Genomic DNA, 12,767 nt, shown 5'->3' with positions numbered 1-12,767 from the left:
GGCATGGGACCCCAGAGGAGTACTTAACCGGACGGGGGGAGCAGGGAAGGCTCCTGGAGCAGGTGACTAGTGAGCCCAGTGAGAGAGCAGGTAGAGCGGAAGAGGACTTACGGGAAAAGGCTTTCCGCGCACAGCTGTTTCACTGAATGACTAGAAGCGAGTCATTCGTTGCCTAGAACGTAGAACGTGAAGGCAAGATGTACAAGGCTCCGCGCGACCCCCTCCGCCCACCAGCTAGTCACCAGTGAGCCGGTCCATGCGAGGAGCGCCGTGTAGACTCAGGGATCTGTGGGCTTCATCTGGAAGCCCCGGTGAGGCCCACAAGAGTAGGACAAAACCAGATGTGCTGCTGTCTTTCCGCGCGTGTGTTTTTGGTTCAAAGACAGAAAAACAAACATCTTGACTTTCCCTGAATCAGTTCAGATAGTCAAAGCCAAGCAGGGGAAGCCATGACTCTGAAGGCGTGTGCTTTGTCTTGCTCGCTGCTGTCTCTCTAGAGTCTAAAACAGAACCTGGCACACAGTAGCCACTCAACAGATAGATGTCGAGTGAATAAATGAGTTGCTTGGAAAGATGTGTGTATTTTCAGAGCACCATTTGCCAGTCTTCACTTATCTTTTGTGATTGATGCTGATTAGAACAGTATTTTTGGCCTATGTCTGAAGGAGCTGACAGGTTATTAAGTTATATACTAACCACTCTTTTGGACGCTTATATAAATCATTCAGTAGTCCTTAGGAGGTAACACTGCAGTTTTTAAGAATTGAGGTATAATTGACTACACCACAATTTTAACTCGTGAATAAGAAGTGGGTGCTGGCTTTGTACTCAGAACTCAATTAGGAGCAAGTAAGAGGTAGATATAAAACATGACCCCATCCCATGGGTGTAAGATGTCATAGAAAGATGGGGATAACTTGTGAAGAGGATCAGAATATGCCACCCCAAGGTAGGTTGCTTTGGCATAAGGATTATTTTGAAGTGAAGGCAATTAAGAAACAGTGGGCACAGGAGTAACCCCCGCCTCCTCCTTTTCTGCCTAAATTCTAGGCGTAAATTTCCCTTTGTGAAGGCGTCCCTCGTCCCCTCTTCTGTACTAGGAATAGAATGATTATTTTGTTTGTTTTCTTTTTTAAACATTGTTTTTGCTGTGAGCTACCACAAGAGCTTATATATATTTCCCTGTGCTGTACAGTGTAATCTTGTTTATCTATTCTGTATATGCCTGTCAGTATCTACAGATTTTGACTCCCAGTCTGTCCCTTCCCACCCCCTCCCCCTTGGCCACCACAGGTTTGTAGGAATAGAATGATTCTTTATCACTGGAGACCCTCATCACTGGAGTTTGCGTAGCAGACTTTACTAAAATAGCCCTCATCTCCCTTCATCTCCCCCATGTATTTCCTTCCTGGATTTTACGCCTCCAGAAGCTGGAAGACCGTTACGTTTGTCTTGTTACTTCTCCACAGTTTATTGCCCTGTGCTAGAATGGTATATAAGCTCTCAAGCCTAACCACTTCTTTAGGTTTTCACTTCCTTTCTGTGAAGCTCCCGCGCCTGTTAATGTCTTTTGTCAGTTTAATTTGTAGTCATCAGTGACAAAACCTAGGAGGGTAGAGGAAAAGCTTTTTCCTCCCCTACACTTGCATGGAAGAAGGGGGATCATTATCAAGGCTAATTGCTCAAAAATGACTAACTGTGGTGTAACTCGTATGTACAAAGATAGGAATGTGAATAAATGGAGTGTGAGATAAATAACTGAGGGTTAATTTTTAGTAAAGTAAATGCAATTTCACCTTGGGAACATATGCTTAAAGATAACAATACATTATCATTTAACCATATAAGGAAACTAGCCCTTTTTTCCCCTGTATAATTTCTTGCAAGACAGTAGCAAACCGCACAATTCAAAGGCAAATTTTAAAAGCTGAAATGGATTTTTTTAAAATTTGGAATCCAAGCGCACTTTTACTGCACTTCACTTCATTGTGCTTTGAAGATACTGCATTTTATATACATTGATGCTTTGTGGCAATCGTGCATTGAGCAAGTCTATTGGCAAGTCTGTCTAGGTCACATCTGGGTAATTCTCACACTATTTCAAATTATTTCATTATTATTATTGTTATGGTGATCTGTGGTCAGCGATCTTTGATGTTACTATTACAATTGTGTAATGGAAGATGCCCTGTAAGACAGTGAACTTAATTGACAAATACTATGTGTGTCCTGACTGCTCCACTGACCAGCCGTGCCCCATCTCTCTCCCTCTCCTCAGGCCTCCCTATTCCCTGAGACACAACAAGGTTGAAATTAGGCCAATTGCTAATAATCCTGCAATGGCCTCTAAGTGTCGAGTGAAAGCAAGAGCCTCGCATCTCTCACTCTGAGTCGAAAGCTGGAAATAATTAAGCTTAGTGAGGAAGGCAGGTCGAAAGCAGAGACAGGCTGAAAGCTAGGCCCCTTGCGCTGGCTAGCCAAGCTGTGAATGCAGAGGAGACGTTCTCGGAGGAAAAAGTGCTCCTCCAGTGAGCACGGGAATGATGAGAACTCGCCTTATTGCTGATAACGGGGAAAAGTTCCAGCGGTCTGGACAGGAGATCAGACCAGCCACAACATTCCTTTAAGTCAAAACCTAGTCCAGAGCAGGGCCCTAACTCTCTCCAACTCCATGAAGGCTGAGAGGAGTGAGGAGGCTGCAGAAGAAAAGCCTGAAGCCAGCAGAGGCTGGTTCATGAGGTTTAAGGAGAGGAGCCGCCTCCGTCACACGGAGGTGCAGGTGAAGCCGCCAGTGCTGACGGAGAAGCTGCAGCAAGAACTCCAGAAGGTCTAGCTGAGGCAAACTAACCAAGGTGCTACACTGGACAACAGACTTTCAACACCTGGCTTCAGAGCTGCAAAGGACAGGCTGTCTCTTGTTAGGGGCTAATGCAATGGTGACATGAAGTTGAAACCAATGCTTATTTACCATTCCAAAAATCCCAGGGCCCTTAAGAATTGGGCGAAATCTACTCTGCTTGTGCTCTATAAATGGAACAACAAAGCCTGGATGACAGCACATCTGTTTACAACATGGTTTACTGAATATTTTAAGCCCACCGTTGAGAGCTACTGCCCAGAGAAAAAGATTCTTTTCGAAATACGACTGCTCGCTGACAACGCACCTGGTCACCGAGAGCTCGGATGGAGATGGGCAAGGAGATGCCGGTTGTTTCCATGCCTGCTCACACATCATCTGCACTGCAGCCTGTGGATCAAGGAGTAAATTCAGCTTTCAGGTTTTATTATTTAAGAAATACATTTCATAAGACTGCAGCTGCCATAGGTAGTGATTCCGCGGATGGATCTGGGCAGAGTCAACTGAAAACCTTGAGGAAAGGATTCACCACTGTAGACGCCAGCAAGAACACTGGGATTCACGGGACCAGGTCAGAGTATCAACATTCACAGGAATTTGGAAGAAGTTGATTCCAAGCCTCATGGATGACTTCAGTGGAGGAGGGAACTGCAGATGTGGTGGACACAGCAGGAGAACTAGAATTAGAAGTGGAGCCTAAAGATGGGACTGAATTGCTGTCACCTCATGGTCAAACTCAAGTGGATGAGGAGTAGCTTCTTATGGATGAGCGAACAAAGTGGTTTCTCGGGATGGAACCTGGCAAGGATACTGTGAGGATTATTGAAATGACAACAAAGGATTTAGACTATTACATAAACTGAGTTGATAAAACAGTGGCAGAGTTTGAGAGGATTGCCTCCAATTTCGAAAGAAGTTCTACTGTGTCTAAAATGCTATAAAAGCATTGCATGCTGGAAATCATTCATGACAGGATGAGTCAATTGATGTGGCAAACTTCATTGTCTTATTTTAAGAAATTGCCACAGATACCCCAACCACCACCCTGGTAAGTCAACAGCCATTGACGTGGAAGCAAGACCCTCCACTGGCAAAAAGGTTATGATTCACTGAAGGCTCAGATGATGGTCAGCATTTTTCAGCAATAAGGTACTTTTAAAATTAAGGTGTGTGCATTGTGTTTTTAGGCATAATGCTAACGCACACTTAACAGACTACAGTATGGTGTAAACATAGCTTTTATATGCATTGGGAAACCAAAAAAATTGTGACTTGCTTTATTGCAACGTTCACCTTATGGCAGTGATCTGGAACTCAACCCGCAGTGTCTTCCGGGTGTGGCTGCAATGCCTCTAAATCACACCCATCCCTGCTTCAAGCCGAAAGTGAAGCATGCTTGCATCACTTTACAAAGCAGTTTCCTTGAAAACTTTATGAAAAAAAGACTAGGTGAGACCAAAATATTTTTAAAATCTTGGATCATGATCCAAGCATTTTAAAATGCAAAACTGGAGAAAGAAATGGAAACTAGTAGAGCAGCCAATTCTAAACACACAAAAAAGAGTGGAAAAATGTTCTCCTGTTATGTTGACCACATTCCTCCCCTAACTAATAAGGATTTTACTTGAACAAGCATTCTCATATAATCAGTGCTTATTTATCTAGAATGGCTGGAAAGTGGGCCCACTTAATTTCATTTTTTGGATGAGTTATCAGAAGAATTTCTATTTTTAAGTCACCTCAGTACTTCACTTCTCTGGGCTTATCTTAATTTTTCTTTAATTCAGGAAACAAGCACAAGAGAATTTTTCAGGACTTCAGATCATCGTTGTTCCTCTTTTATGGCCAGATTCTTCACAGCCTTCAATACCTTGCTTGATCTGGCCTCTGCCTCCCTCTCTCCCGCTTCATCCTTCTCCCTCTTGCTCAAGACCTCCAGCCACTTCTCTGTTTCTTGACTCCTCCAGCTCATCTTCTCAATGTTCATATCCCGGCTTGAATATCACCTCCTCCCTGACCACTCGCTCGGAAGCTGCACAGACTCTCCGGCGCCGTATTGATCTGCTGTCTTCACGGTGCTCAGGACTACAGGAAATTATCTTATGTACTTGCTTGGTTATAGTCTGTGCCTCACCCCCACGAGACTGAAAGCTCTTAAAGAAGGATTTCAACTCTCTCACTTACTGTTGTATTTCCAGGGCCTAGAAGAGCCCCCAGTGCAGGGTTGGCACTCAGCAAATAGCTAATGGATGAATTGAATGAAGGAAAGGTTGATTAAATGACATGTCTTCAAAAATGCTTTCTATAAATACATTCTGTCATCAGCTTGTTATTTTTCATTCATTTATTAGATAGATATTTATTGAATGGCTACTGTTATAAAGTGTGGGAAATACAATGTTGAACAGAATGGTCCCTGCCCTCCTGGAGTTTATAATCTAATGAGAAGTAGAAGAAAAATCCAGTTGGTTTAGTTTACTCTATTAAGGTTTGTAATGTTATTGAACAAAATGCCTTATTTTCCAGATATCTTCATCGCCAAGAGGTAAACACGTTTATTTCAAGAAACAGGTGCTAAGCAATTTTCAGTATAATGTGGAAATACTCTCCTTTGTCAAAATAGTGCTCTATGCTGAAATTTAGACCATTGAGGAATGATTCCTGCTGCCTCAAAAAATGAAAAAAGAACTGCATTTCAATAGGAAGCTCTGGCCTTGGCATTTCTGAATAAACAAGTTTACAAAGGAATTAAACTGTGTTAGTATTTTGATACCATCTTAAATTCTGTAAGCTTTTGATAGGCAACAGGGATTGGAATTTTGTACTTCAAAAATGCTTAGCTGAGATTCTTGATGTTAACCCACCTTCTTACAAACAGAAGATTTTAACCACATCCTTATCAAACTCAAGAATGTGAAAGTGATTCTCATCAAGAAGCTAAAGGAGGGAGGGCATAGCTCAGTGGCAGAGTGCCTGCTTGGCATGCACGAGGTCCTGGGTTCAATCCCCAGTACCTCCTCTAATAAACCTAATTTAAAAACTGAAGGAAATAAAAGAAGCTACAACGAAGCAGCTGTATTTGATAGAGGGGAAAGGCAATGAGACCCTGCTAATCAAGAAAGCATAGGAGCCGCTCCCAGAACGCACCTGGGCACATACAGACACAAAATCTTTGCATAACAGTCTGGGGAAGGTCACGAACCCCCGGCTGGGCTCTCACCCCTCCTCCTAAACCCCTTCCCCAGACTACCAAGTCTGGCTTCCGGTGAAGGGCTGGTTTGATTTTGAACACCGAACTTTAACAGTCAGGAATTTCTTTGATCCTCAATGACAAGAGATGAAGTTGCTGGGATATTACCAATTGTTTCAAGCAAGAATAAGGTAAGATAAAAGTAAAGGAGAGAGAAGAGCAGGGAAGACACAGAGAGAATGAATGAGGAGTGGGCGAATTTGGGAATGAAGGGAGGAAGGAGGGGATACAGAAAAAGGGCCCTAGAGGCAGGGCGTGGGGGATGGGGAGAGGCGGCCAGCCCTCCCTCGGGGAAGTCCAGAGAAGCCTTTAACTCCCTCAGCTCCTGCTGGCCCCCCTGGCTCCGCGAGCCTTCATCTGTCCAGCCTCCCGGCTCCTTCCACTGTGTCCCTAGGGGTTCTCCTCCCTGCTTCCCTCCGCCCGGCTTCCTTCTCACCGGGGCCCGCTGCGCTGCTCTGCGCCTCTCCCCTCGACCAGGGTTTCCCGCTTCTGCTGCCTCCGTTTCTTCAGCACCCCTTCCCTTTCTTACTCAACAATTTGATTTCTACTGTGGTCTTGGGGCTTCTAATCAAGAAAGACCGTAGTGAAAAATAAAATGTTTTTTCCTGTCTTCATTTATTTTATGTAGTTACTCACCTTTTCCCTTAGAACTCTATTCTACCTTGCTGTGTTCGTTTTAGTGGGTTTTTTTTACTTCTTTGTTGTTTCACTTGCCCCACCTCTTTCTTTCCCTCTAAATCTGAGCAGTCCCAGAGCTTCGCTCTCACTTCTCCGTTTTCTTCACACTCCCTCCCCTGAGGAAGCTATGGATCATAATGTACTGTAGTGTGGTGAGAAAAACAAGGGTTTCAGAAGCAGGGGGAGTAGGGGGAACCTAAATTCTGGTTCTGATATCACTGCTGTGCAACCTTGAACAAATTACTAACCTCTCTGAGCCTCTGCTTCTCCCAGATGAAAAAAACTGAGGACAATATGTTCCTAAAATTGTTGTTGTGAGGATTGAGTGGGGTAAGATTTGTAAGAAAGTGCTTGTCTTAGTCTTTCATTGAGTAAGCATCTTGACCATCGACTATATGCCAAACTCAATATAAGATGCTGAGGAATGAAACAATCAACAATACAGTTTTCTGCCCTAAATCTACTCACAATTTAGGAAGGAGACAAATAGATACATACATACTCTGTGTCAGGAGCAACAATAGGAATATTTACAAAACAGAAAGGACACAGGAAAGGGAATAAATAAATCTACTGGAGGCTTGTGAGACAAGGAGGACTTCTGGGGAAAGGTTATATTTGAGTTGGACTTTTGAAGGATAAATGTGAAAGATAGAAGCAGAGAAAACAGGTTGTTATATAGAGGCACCTAAGTGTCCAACAGCGTGGACTCTTCAGGCTGGAGGGGTATGGAGCGGCCAGATAATAGTGAGGTGGCAATAATGCTAATACCACGCATAACTGAGCAACTGCTCCGTGCCAGGCACTGCCATGTAATTAAGCACTTTGCATACCTGATTTCATGAAATCCTCGTTACAACAACCCTGTGAGTGGAGGAGCTTGGGCTTGATCCCTTGGCCAAATGAAGAGCCACTAGACTTTTAAGTAGGGTGGATACCATGATCATAAATGTATTTAGAAGACTGATTAAGTCATTAGTTTATTTTTTCAATCGTGGTGAAATACACATAACATACATTTTATCCATTTTTAAGTGTACCTTTCCGTAGCACCAAGCACGTTCACATTATTGTGCTGCTGTCGCCACCATTCATCCCCAGAACTCTTCATCTTGTAAAACTGAAACTCTGTATCCCTTAAACAAGAATTCATTCTCCCTCCTCCTCCCAGGCCCTGGCACCGCCATCCTACTTTCTGTCTCTGTGAACTTGACTACTCTAGGTATCTGAGAACAGTGGGAATGTACAGTATTTGTCCTTTTGTGACTGGCTTATTTCATTCAGCATAATGTCCTCGAGGACTGTCCATCTCATGTAGCATGTGTCAGAATTTCCTTTTTTTTTTTTCCCTAAGCTGAGTAATACTCTCTTGTATGCATATACCACATTTTGCTTATCCATTCATCCATCCATAGACACTTAGGTTGCATTCACCTCTTGGCTGTTGTGAATAATGCTGCTGTGAACATGAGTGTACAAATACCTCTTTAAGACCCTGCTTGCAAGCCTTTTGGGTGTATATACAGAAGTGGGTTTGCTGGATCACAGGATCATTCTATTTTTGTTTTACTTTTTTGAGGAAATCCATGCTGAAAGGCATCCGTTTTGAAGATGAATCTGGGAGAGGAAGGCTGGGGGCAGGATGCCACTCCCTGAGTAGAGATGGTAAGAACCTCCACTTCAGGCTAAGGGAATGTAAGTGAGCAGCTGACAAGAACTTGGTGCCTAGCTGGCGGCGGGAGGAGGGGGAGGTGGGAATTCTGGATGACTGACTCCCTTACGGGGTATCCCCTGATTTTTTGCCTGAAGCTTATACAAGCTTAGGGGCCCTTTTTGAAAAAAAGAAATTTTTAAATGAATTTAAAGAATTAAGTTCAAGCCTCTGAAAGGGGTCCATGGAAGTGAGGGGCCCTCCTGATGTAGAAGAGTGTGTGCAGTGCACGTCATGTTATTTAGCCCGCCAGCATCCTTCTTTGAGGTTGTGGGTCTTCCCTCTTGCAGCTCCTGTGGGCAAGGGAGCTGCCTACTCACCTCCCACACCGTCTCAGGCCCAGACCTGCCAGTCAGAGTGCTGTGGCTAAAGGATTGCTGTGGAGATGGGGAGGTGACCCAAAGCAGCCCAACTCAGTTCTGGGACTTTTGTTGAAACTTGTAGAAATATTTCATTTTTCTATGATGCTGATGCCTTTTTTTTTTTTTTTTTTTTTTTTTTTGGTGGCTGCTAAGAAGTTAGGATATAAGCCTGGACCTTCTGGTGGTAAATTTGACACCAAAAGGGAAAAGTCAATGGACACGAAGTGGAGACACACTGGCTTATAATGCCCTTTGACTGAGTCCCTAGAACTTCAGCCTCTTCTGTCGCATGAACCAACTCAGCCCATTTTTTTGTCTGCATCACTTTGAGCTAGTTTTCTGCTTGCTGTAACCAAAATATCCAGCTTCCATATCTGTTCACCAAAATATCCAGCTTCCATATCTGTTCACCAAAAAGATCTGTGGCAGGCCCTGCTTGGATCTTGTGCCTCCTTGGACCCAATCACTGTGCCTAGGGGGGCAGGGCAAAGCCTTTGACAAGTCAGCCCCACGACTGCCTCTGGTGGGGGAGGAGGTGGCCGTAAGATTAGGAGACTAAGGCCTTACCACATCAGTGAGTGGTGGGCACTCCCCAGAAGGAGGAGGTGAAGCCAAAGGAAAAAAAAAAAAAAAGGAGCAGCTGCGCCTTGCAAAAGTGGTTTCAGATTCTTGAGGGATCTAGGAAACTGGTTTCTGAGAAATCTTCCTAAAGCAAGCCTAGTTTCAGTTCCTAACTTGCTCTGTATTAACCGACTCTGGTCAGGTTGTGTGTCCTTTCTTACTGAATCTTAGTTTCTGATGGTAAAATGAGAATAGATAATATTTACCATTTTCAGGGTTACTGTGAGTGATGCTTATAAATGAAGTGACCGTTTATCATCTAAACAAGGGACACTTTTGAGGGTGAAAAGGAACACTATCAAAGATCCTTATCAGGACTGCCTGGGACAAAAAAACACTAGTGCTACCCGTCACTCTCAAAATTATCCCTATTTGGGTGATAAAAGATATGATCTCGCTGCTCACAGTGCACCTGTAACATTGCTTAGCGCATAGTAGGTACTTAGAAGTCGCTTAGCCTCCTCTGAGCCTTCTAATACAACTGATTCCTTCCTACTTCTTTGTAATTCTCTGGCATTGTGTCTACACAGGGTGTATTCTCCAGAACAGTTTTCACTCTTGTCCCAGTGGGAAGGCAACAGGGCAGTGTAATCCACAGATGTGTGTCTGTGAAAGAGTACCTTCTTACGGCTCCCCACCAATTGCTTTTAATTAATGGGAATTTGGAAAGGTAGCATTGACCTCTTTAAGAGCATTTATTTCAATTCAAAACGTTCTGCATGTTAAAGGCAGCTCCAGTTAAAATACTTAAGATTGTTGGGACACACCCTGGGAGTTATTTTGTAATGTGAAATTTCACTTAAACTCTAGCATTTGCTGACACATGCTGTTGTTAGAATTTGGTCAGAATTTTCTAAACCTATCCTGGCAATGATATATACTATAAGAAAACACAAAAAATTGGTCAAAGATTGAATAAACGCTTCGTGAAAAAGATACACACACGACAAAATAAGCACATGAAGAGATGCCCAACATCATTACTGATTCAGGAGATTAAAATTTAACCCACAATGAGACACCACCTCACTCCTAGTAGGATGGCTAAACTTCAAAAGATTGATCATACCAAGTGCTGGCGAGGAGATGGAGGAGCTGGCTCGTACACGCTGCTGGTGGGAACGCAAAATGGTACAAGTATTTTGGGACGAGTTGGCAATTTCTTTAAAAGTTTAATATATACCTTTCATATGATCCAGCCATTCCACCCGTAGGTATTTATCCAAGAAAAATGAAAGCACATGTCCATAAAAAAGACTTGAACATGAATGTTCATACAGCTTTATTTGCAACAGCCCGAAACTAAGAACAACACAAAAGTTCATCAACAAGGGAATGGATATACATACTGATATATCTTTACACATGGAATATAATAAAAAGGAATGAACTACTGATACATGCTACAACATTAATGAATCTCAAAATAATTTTGCTGAGTGGAAGAAGCCATTTAAAATGGACACGCTGTATGGTTCCATTTATGTAAAATTCTAGGAAACACAAATTGATATGTAGAGACAGAAAAAGTATCAATGGTTGTCTGATCAGGTAGGGTAGCAAGGAGGAAAAAGAGGGAGGGGTTTTAAAAGACCCATTTTAAAGTATATAGTGGTGTCAAATACATTTACATTGTTTTGTGAACATCGCCACTGTCCAATTCCAGAATTTTGTCATCACCTCGAACTAAAACTTTGTACCCGTTACATAATAACTCATGAAACAAAACTCACATTTTTGTCTATAACTCTTCATGACAAAATTGAATATGATTCTTGTACATTCTACAAGGAATGACCTTTGAGTAGATTAAACAACTTTGATGCCATGTTCTCCATCTCCACTGTGATAAGATAGGCTTACACGCAGCGGGAACAGCATCTGACAGAACTGAGATTTGAACCTCAGGTGTGGCCGCCATTCCCACACTCCTTGCTCCCAGCGAAAAGTGGGTGAGGTCACGTCCATGACACAGCCACTATCACACTACTGGAAAAACAGCCCAGACTGCTTGCCTCACTAATCGTAGGTCAATTGTGTCATCTTTGTGTGGGAAGAATGACCTAATTATCATTCTTACCTCCTGACTAAATTAGCAAATTGTGTATAAATCATTTCACTTTCCTCTCTATTAGCTGTCTCCACCTTCCACCTCCCCTGACCCTGTCATTCAAAAGTCCTTGAAAAGCTAATAGCATTTTCTTTAAAAGTTGTCTTACTCATTTCTGTTCCAGGTCAGCTCAGCTACAGTGAGCTGTCTGGCTCCTTTTCTCAAGCAGGTTGCCACACCTGGTTTCATGACCTGCTCTGGTGTTTGCTAAACAAAACCCTCATAGTAGGGTGTCAAGGATGGGAACGCGTCCTTGGTGTGCACGGAAAGTGATGGCAAGAGGCAAAGCTTTGGAAGCCGGCAGACGTCGTTCCCGACACTCAGGTCTCTGAGCACCAGCTTTCTCTCCACATATGATGCCCACCTACAGGCTGTTTAGGGGGAGGAAACGAGACAGTGTTAGGAAGGCAGTAGTACAGTGCCAGGCACTCCGGCGAATGAGGAAAGCTCTGCTTCCTTCCTCCCATAAAACTACTTTGAGATCATAGGGAAAGTGATGAGTAGGAAGCGGAACCACGAAAGAATGGAGGGCCGCCTTCTGGCCTAAAGGATAGGAGGATACTCATCTCTATATAAAGATCTCTTGATTCAAAGAAGCTTTCAGATTAAAGAAAAAAGAAGAAAGGAAAAAGAAAATGTATAACAGCCACCTGGGTTTTTGGATTAGCTGATTCCCAGATAAAGATGCTCGTAAAAAGGAGCTGGAGCGATTCCAGAAACGAACCTGAAATGCCAGGCTTTGCCGTGGCGCACTCCCCAGGTTTTCCCGCACAGCGTACACAGAGTGAGCTCGAATTTGGCCCAAAGCCTTGACTGTTCCCTTGGCGGCAGCGGGGTAGAGGTCAGACCAACAGGTGTGGGAAGCTGCGAGGTAAGGAAGGAGCAAGCAGGTGTCGGAGGAGGGAGGGGCCCTCCTTCTCGGGCACAGGGACTCCAGGGCTGCTCCGGCGTGTCCCACAGCGGGTGGAGGGGCCCTGCCCGCCACATGCGCGCGCTGGGCCTGGGGCCGGGGAGGAGGCAGGGCGAGGCGGCGGGTCAGCCGCGGGCCAGCCCTGGTGGGCTTCCCTCCCCTCCGGCGGCCCCAAGCGGACGCCTGGAAGTCGACGTGAACTCCGGGCCGCTGGGAAGCCCCCGGGCGCCGGGCGCGGGGGCGGGGCCGGCTCCCAGCGCTGGCCGGG

The 12,767-nt window shown here is 44.2% G+C and overlaps 1 long non-coding RNA gene across 1 annotated transcript; it reads right to left on the bottom strand.

Annotated features, from left to right (window-relative positions):
- Nucleotides 1–10,744: 10,744 nt before the first annotated feature.
- Nucleotides 10,745–12,759, bottom strand: LOC135321994 (uncharacterized). The gene is made up of 2 exons (XR_010382184.1): nt 12,314–12,759; nt 10,745–11,960 (listed from the first exon to the last, which is right to left on the bottom strand). It is a non-coding gene; the product is annotated as an uncharacterized LOC135321994 (long non-coding RNA).
- Between the last annotated feature and the right edge of the window lie 8 nt (nt 12,760–12,767).

This window comes from Camelus dromedarius, chromosome 9 (assembly GCF_036321535.1).
Source record: "Camelus dromedarius isolate mCamDro1 chromosome 9, mCamDro1.pat, whole genome shotgun sequence".
Classification (NCBI taxonomy): Eukaryota; Metazoa; Chordata; class Mammalia; order Artiodactyla; family Camelidae; genus Camelus; species Camelus dromedarius.
Note: the sequence above shows the minus strand (reverse complement) of the source record. Positions and strands in the feature narration are given on the sequence as shown.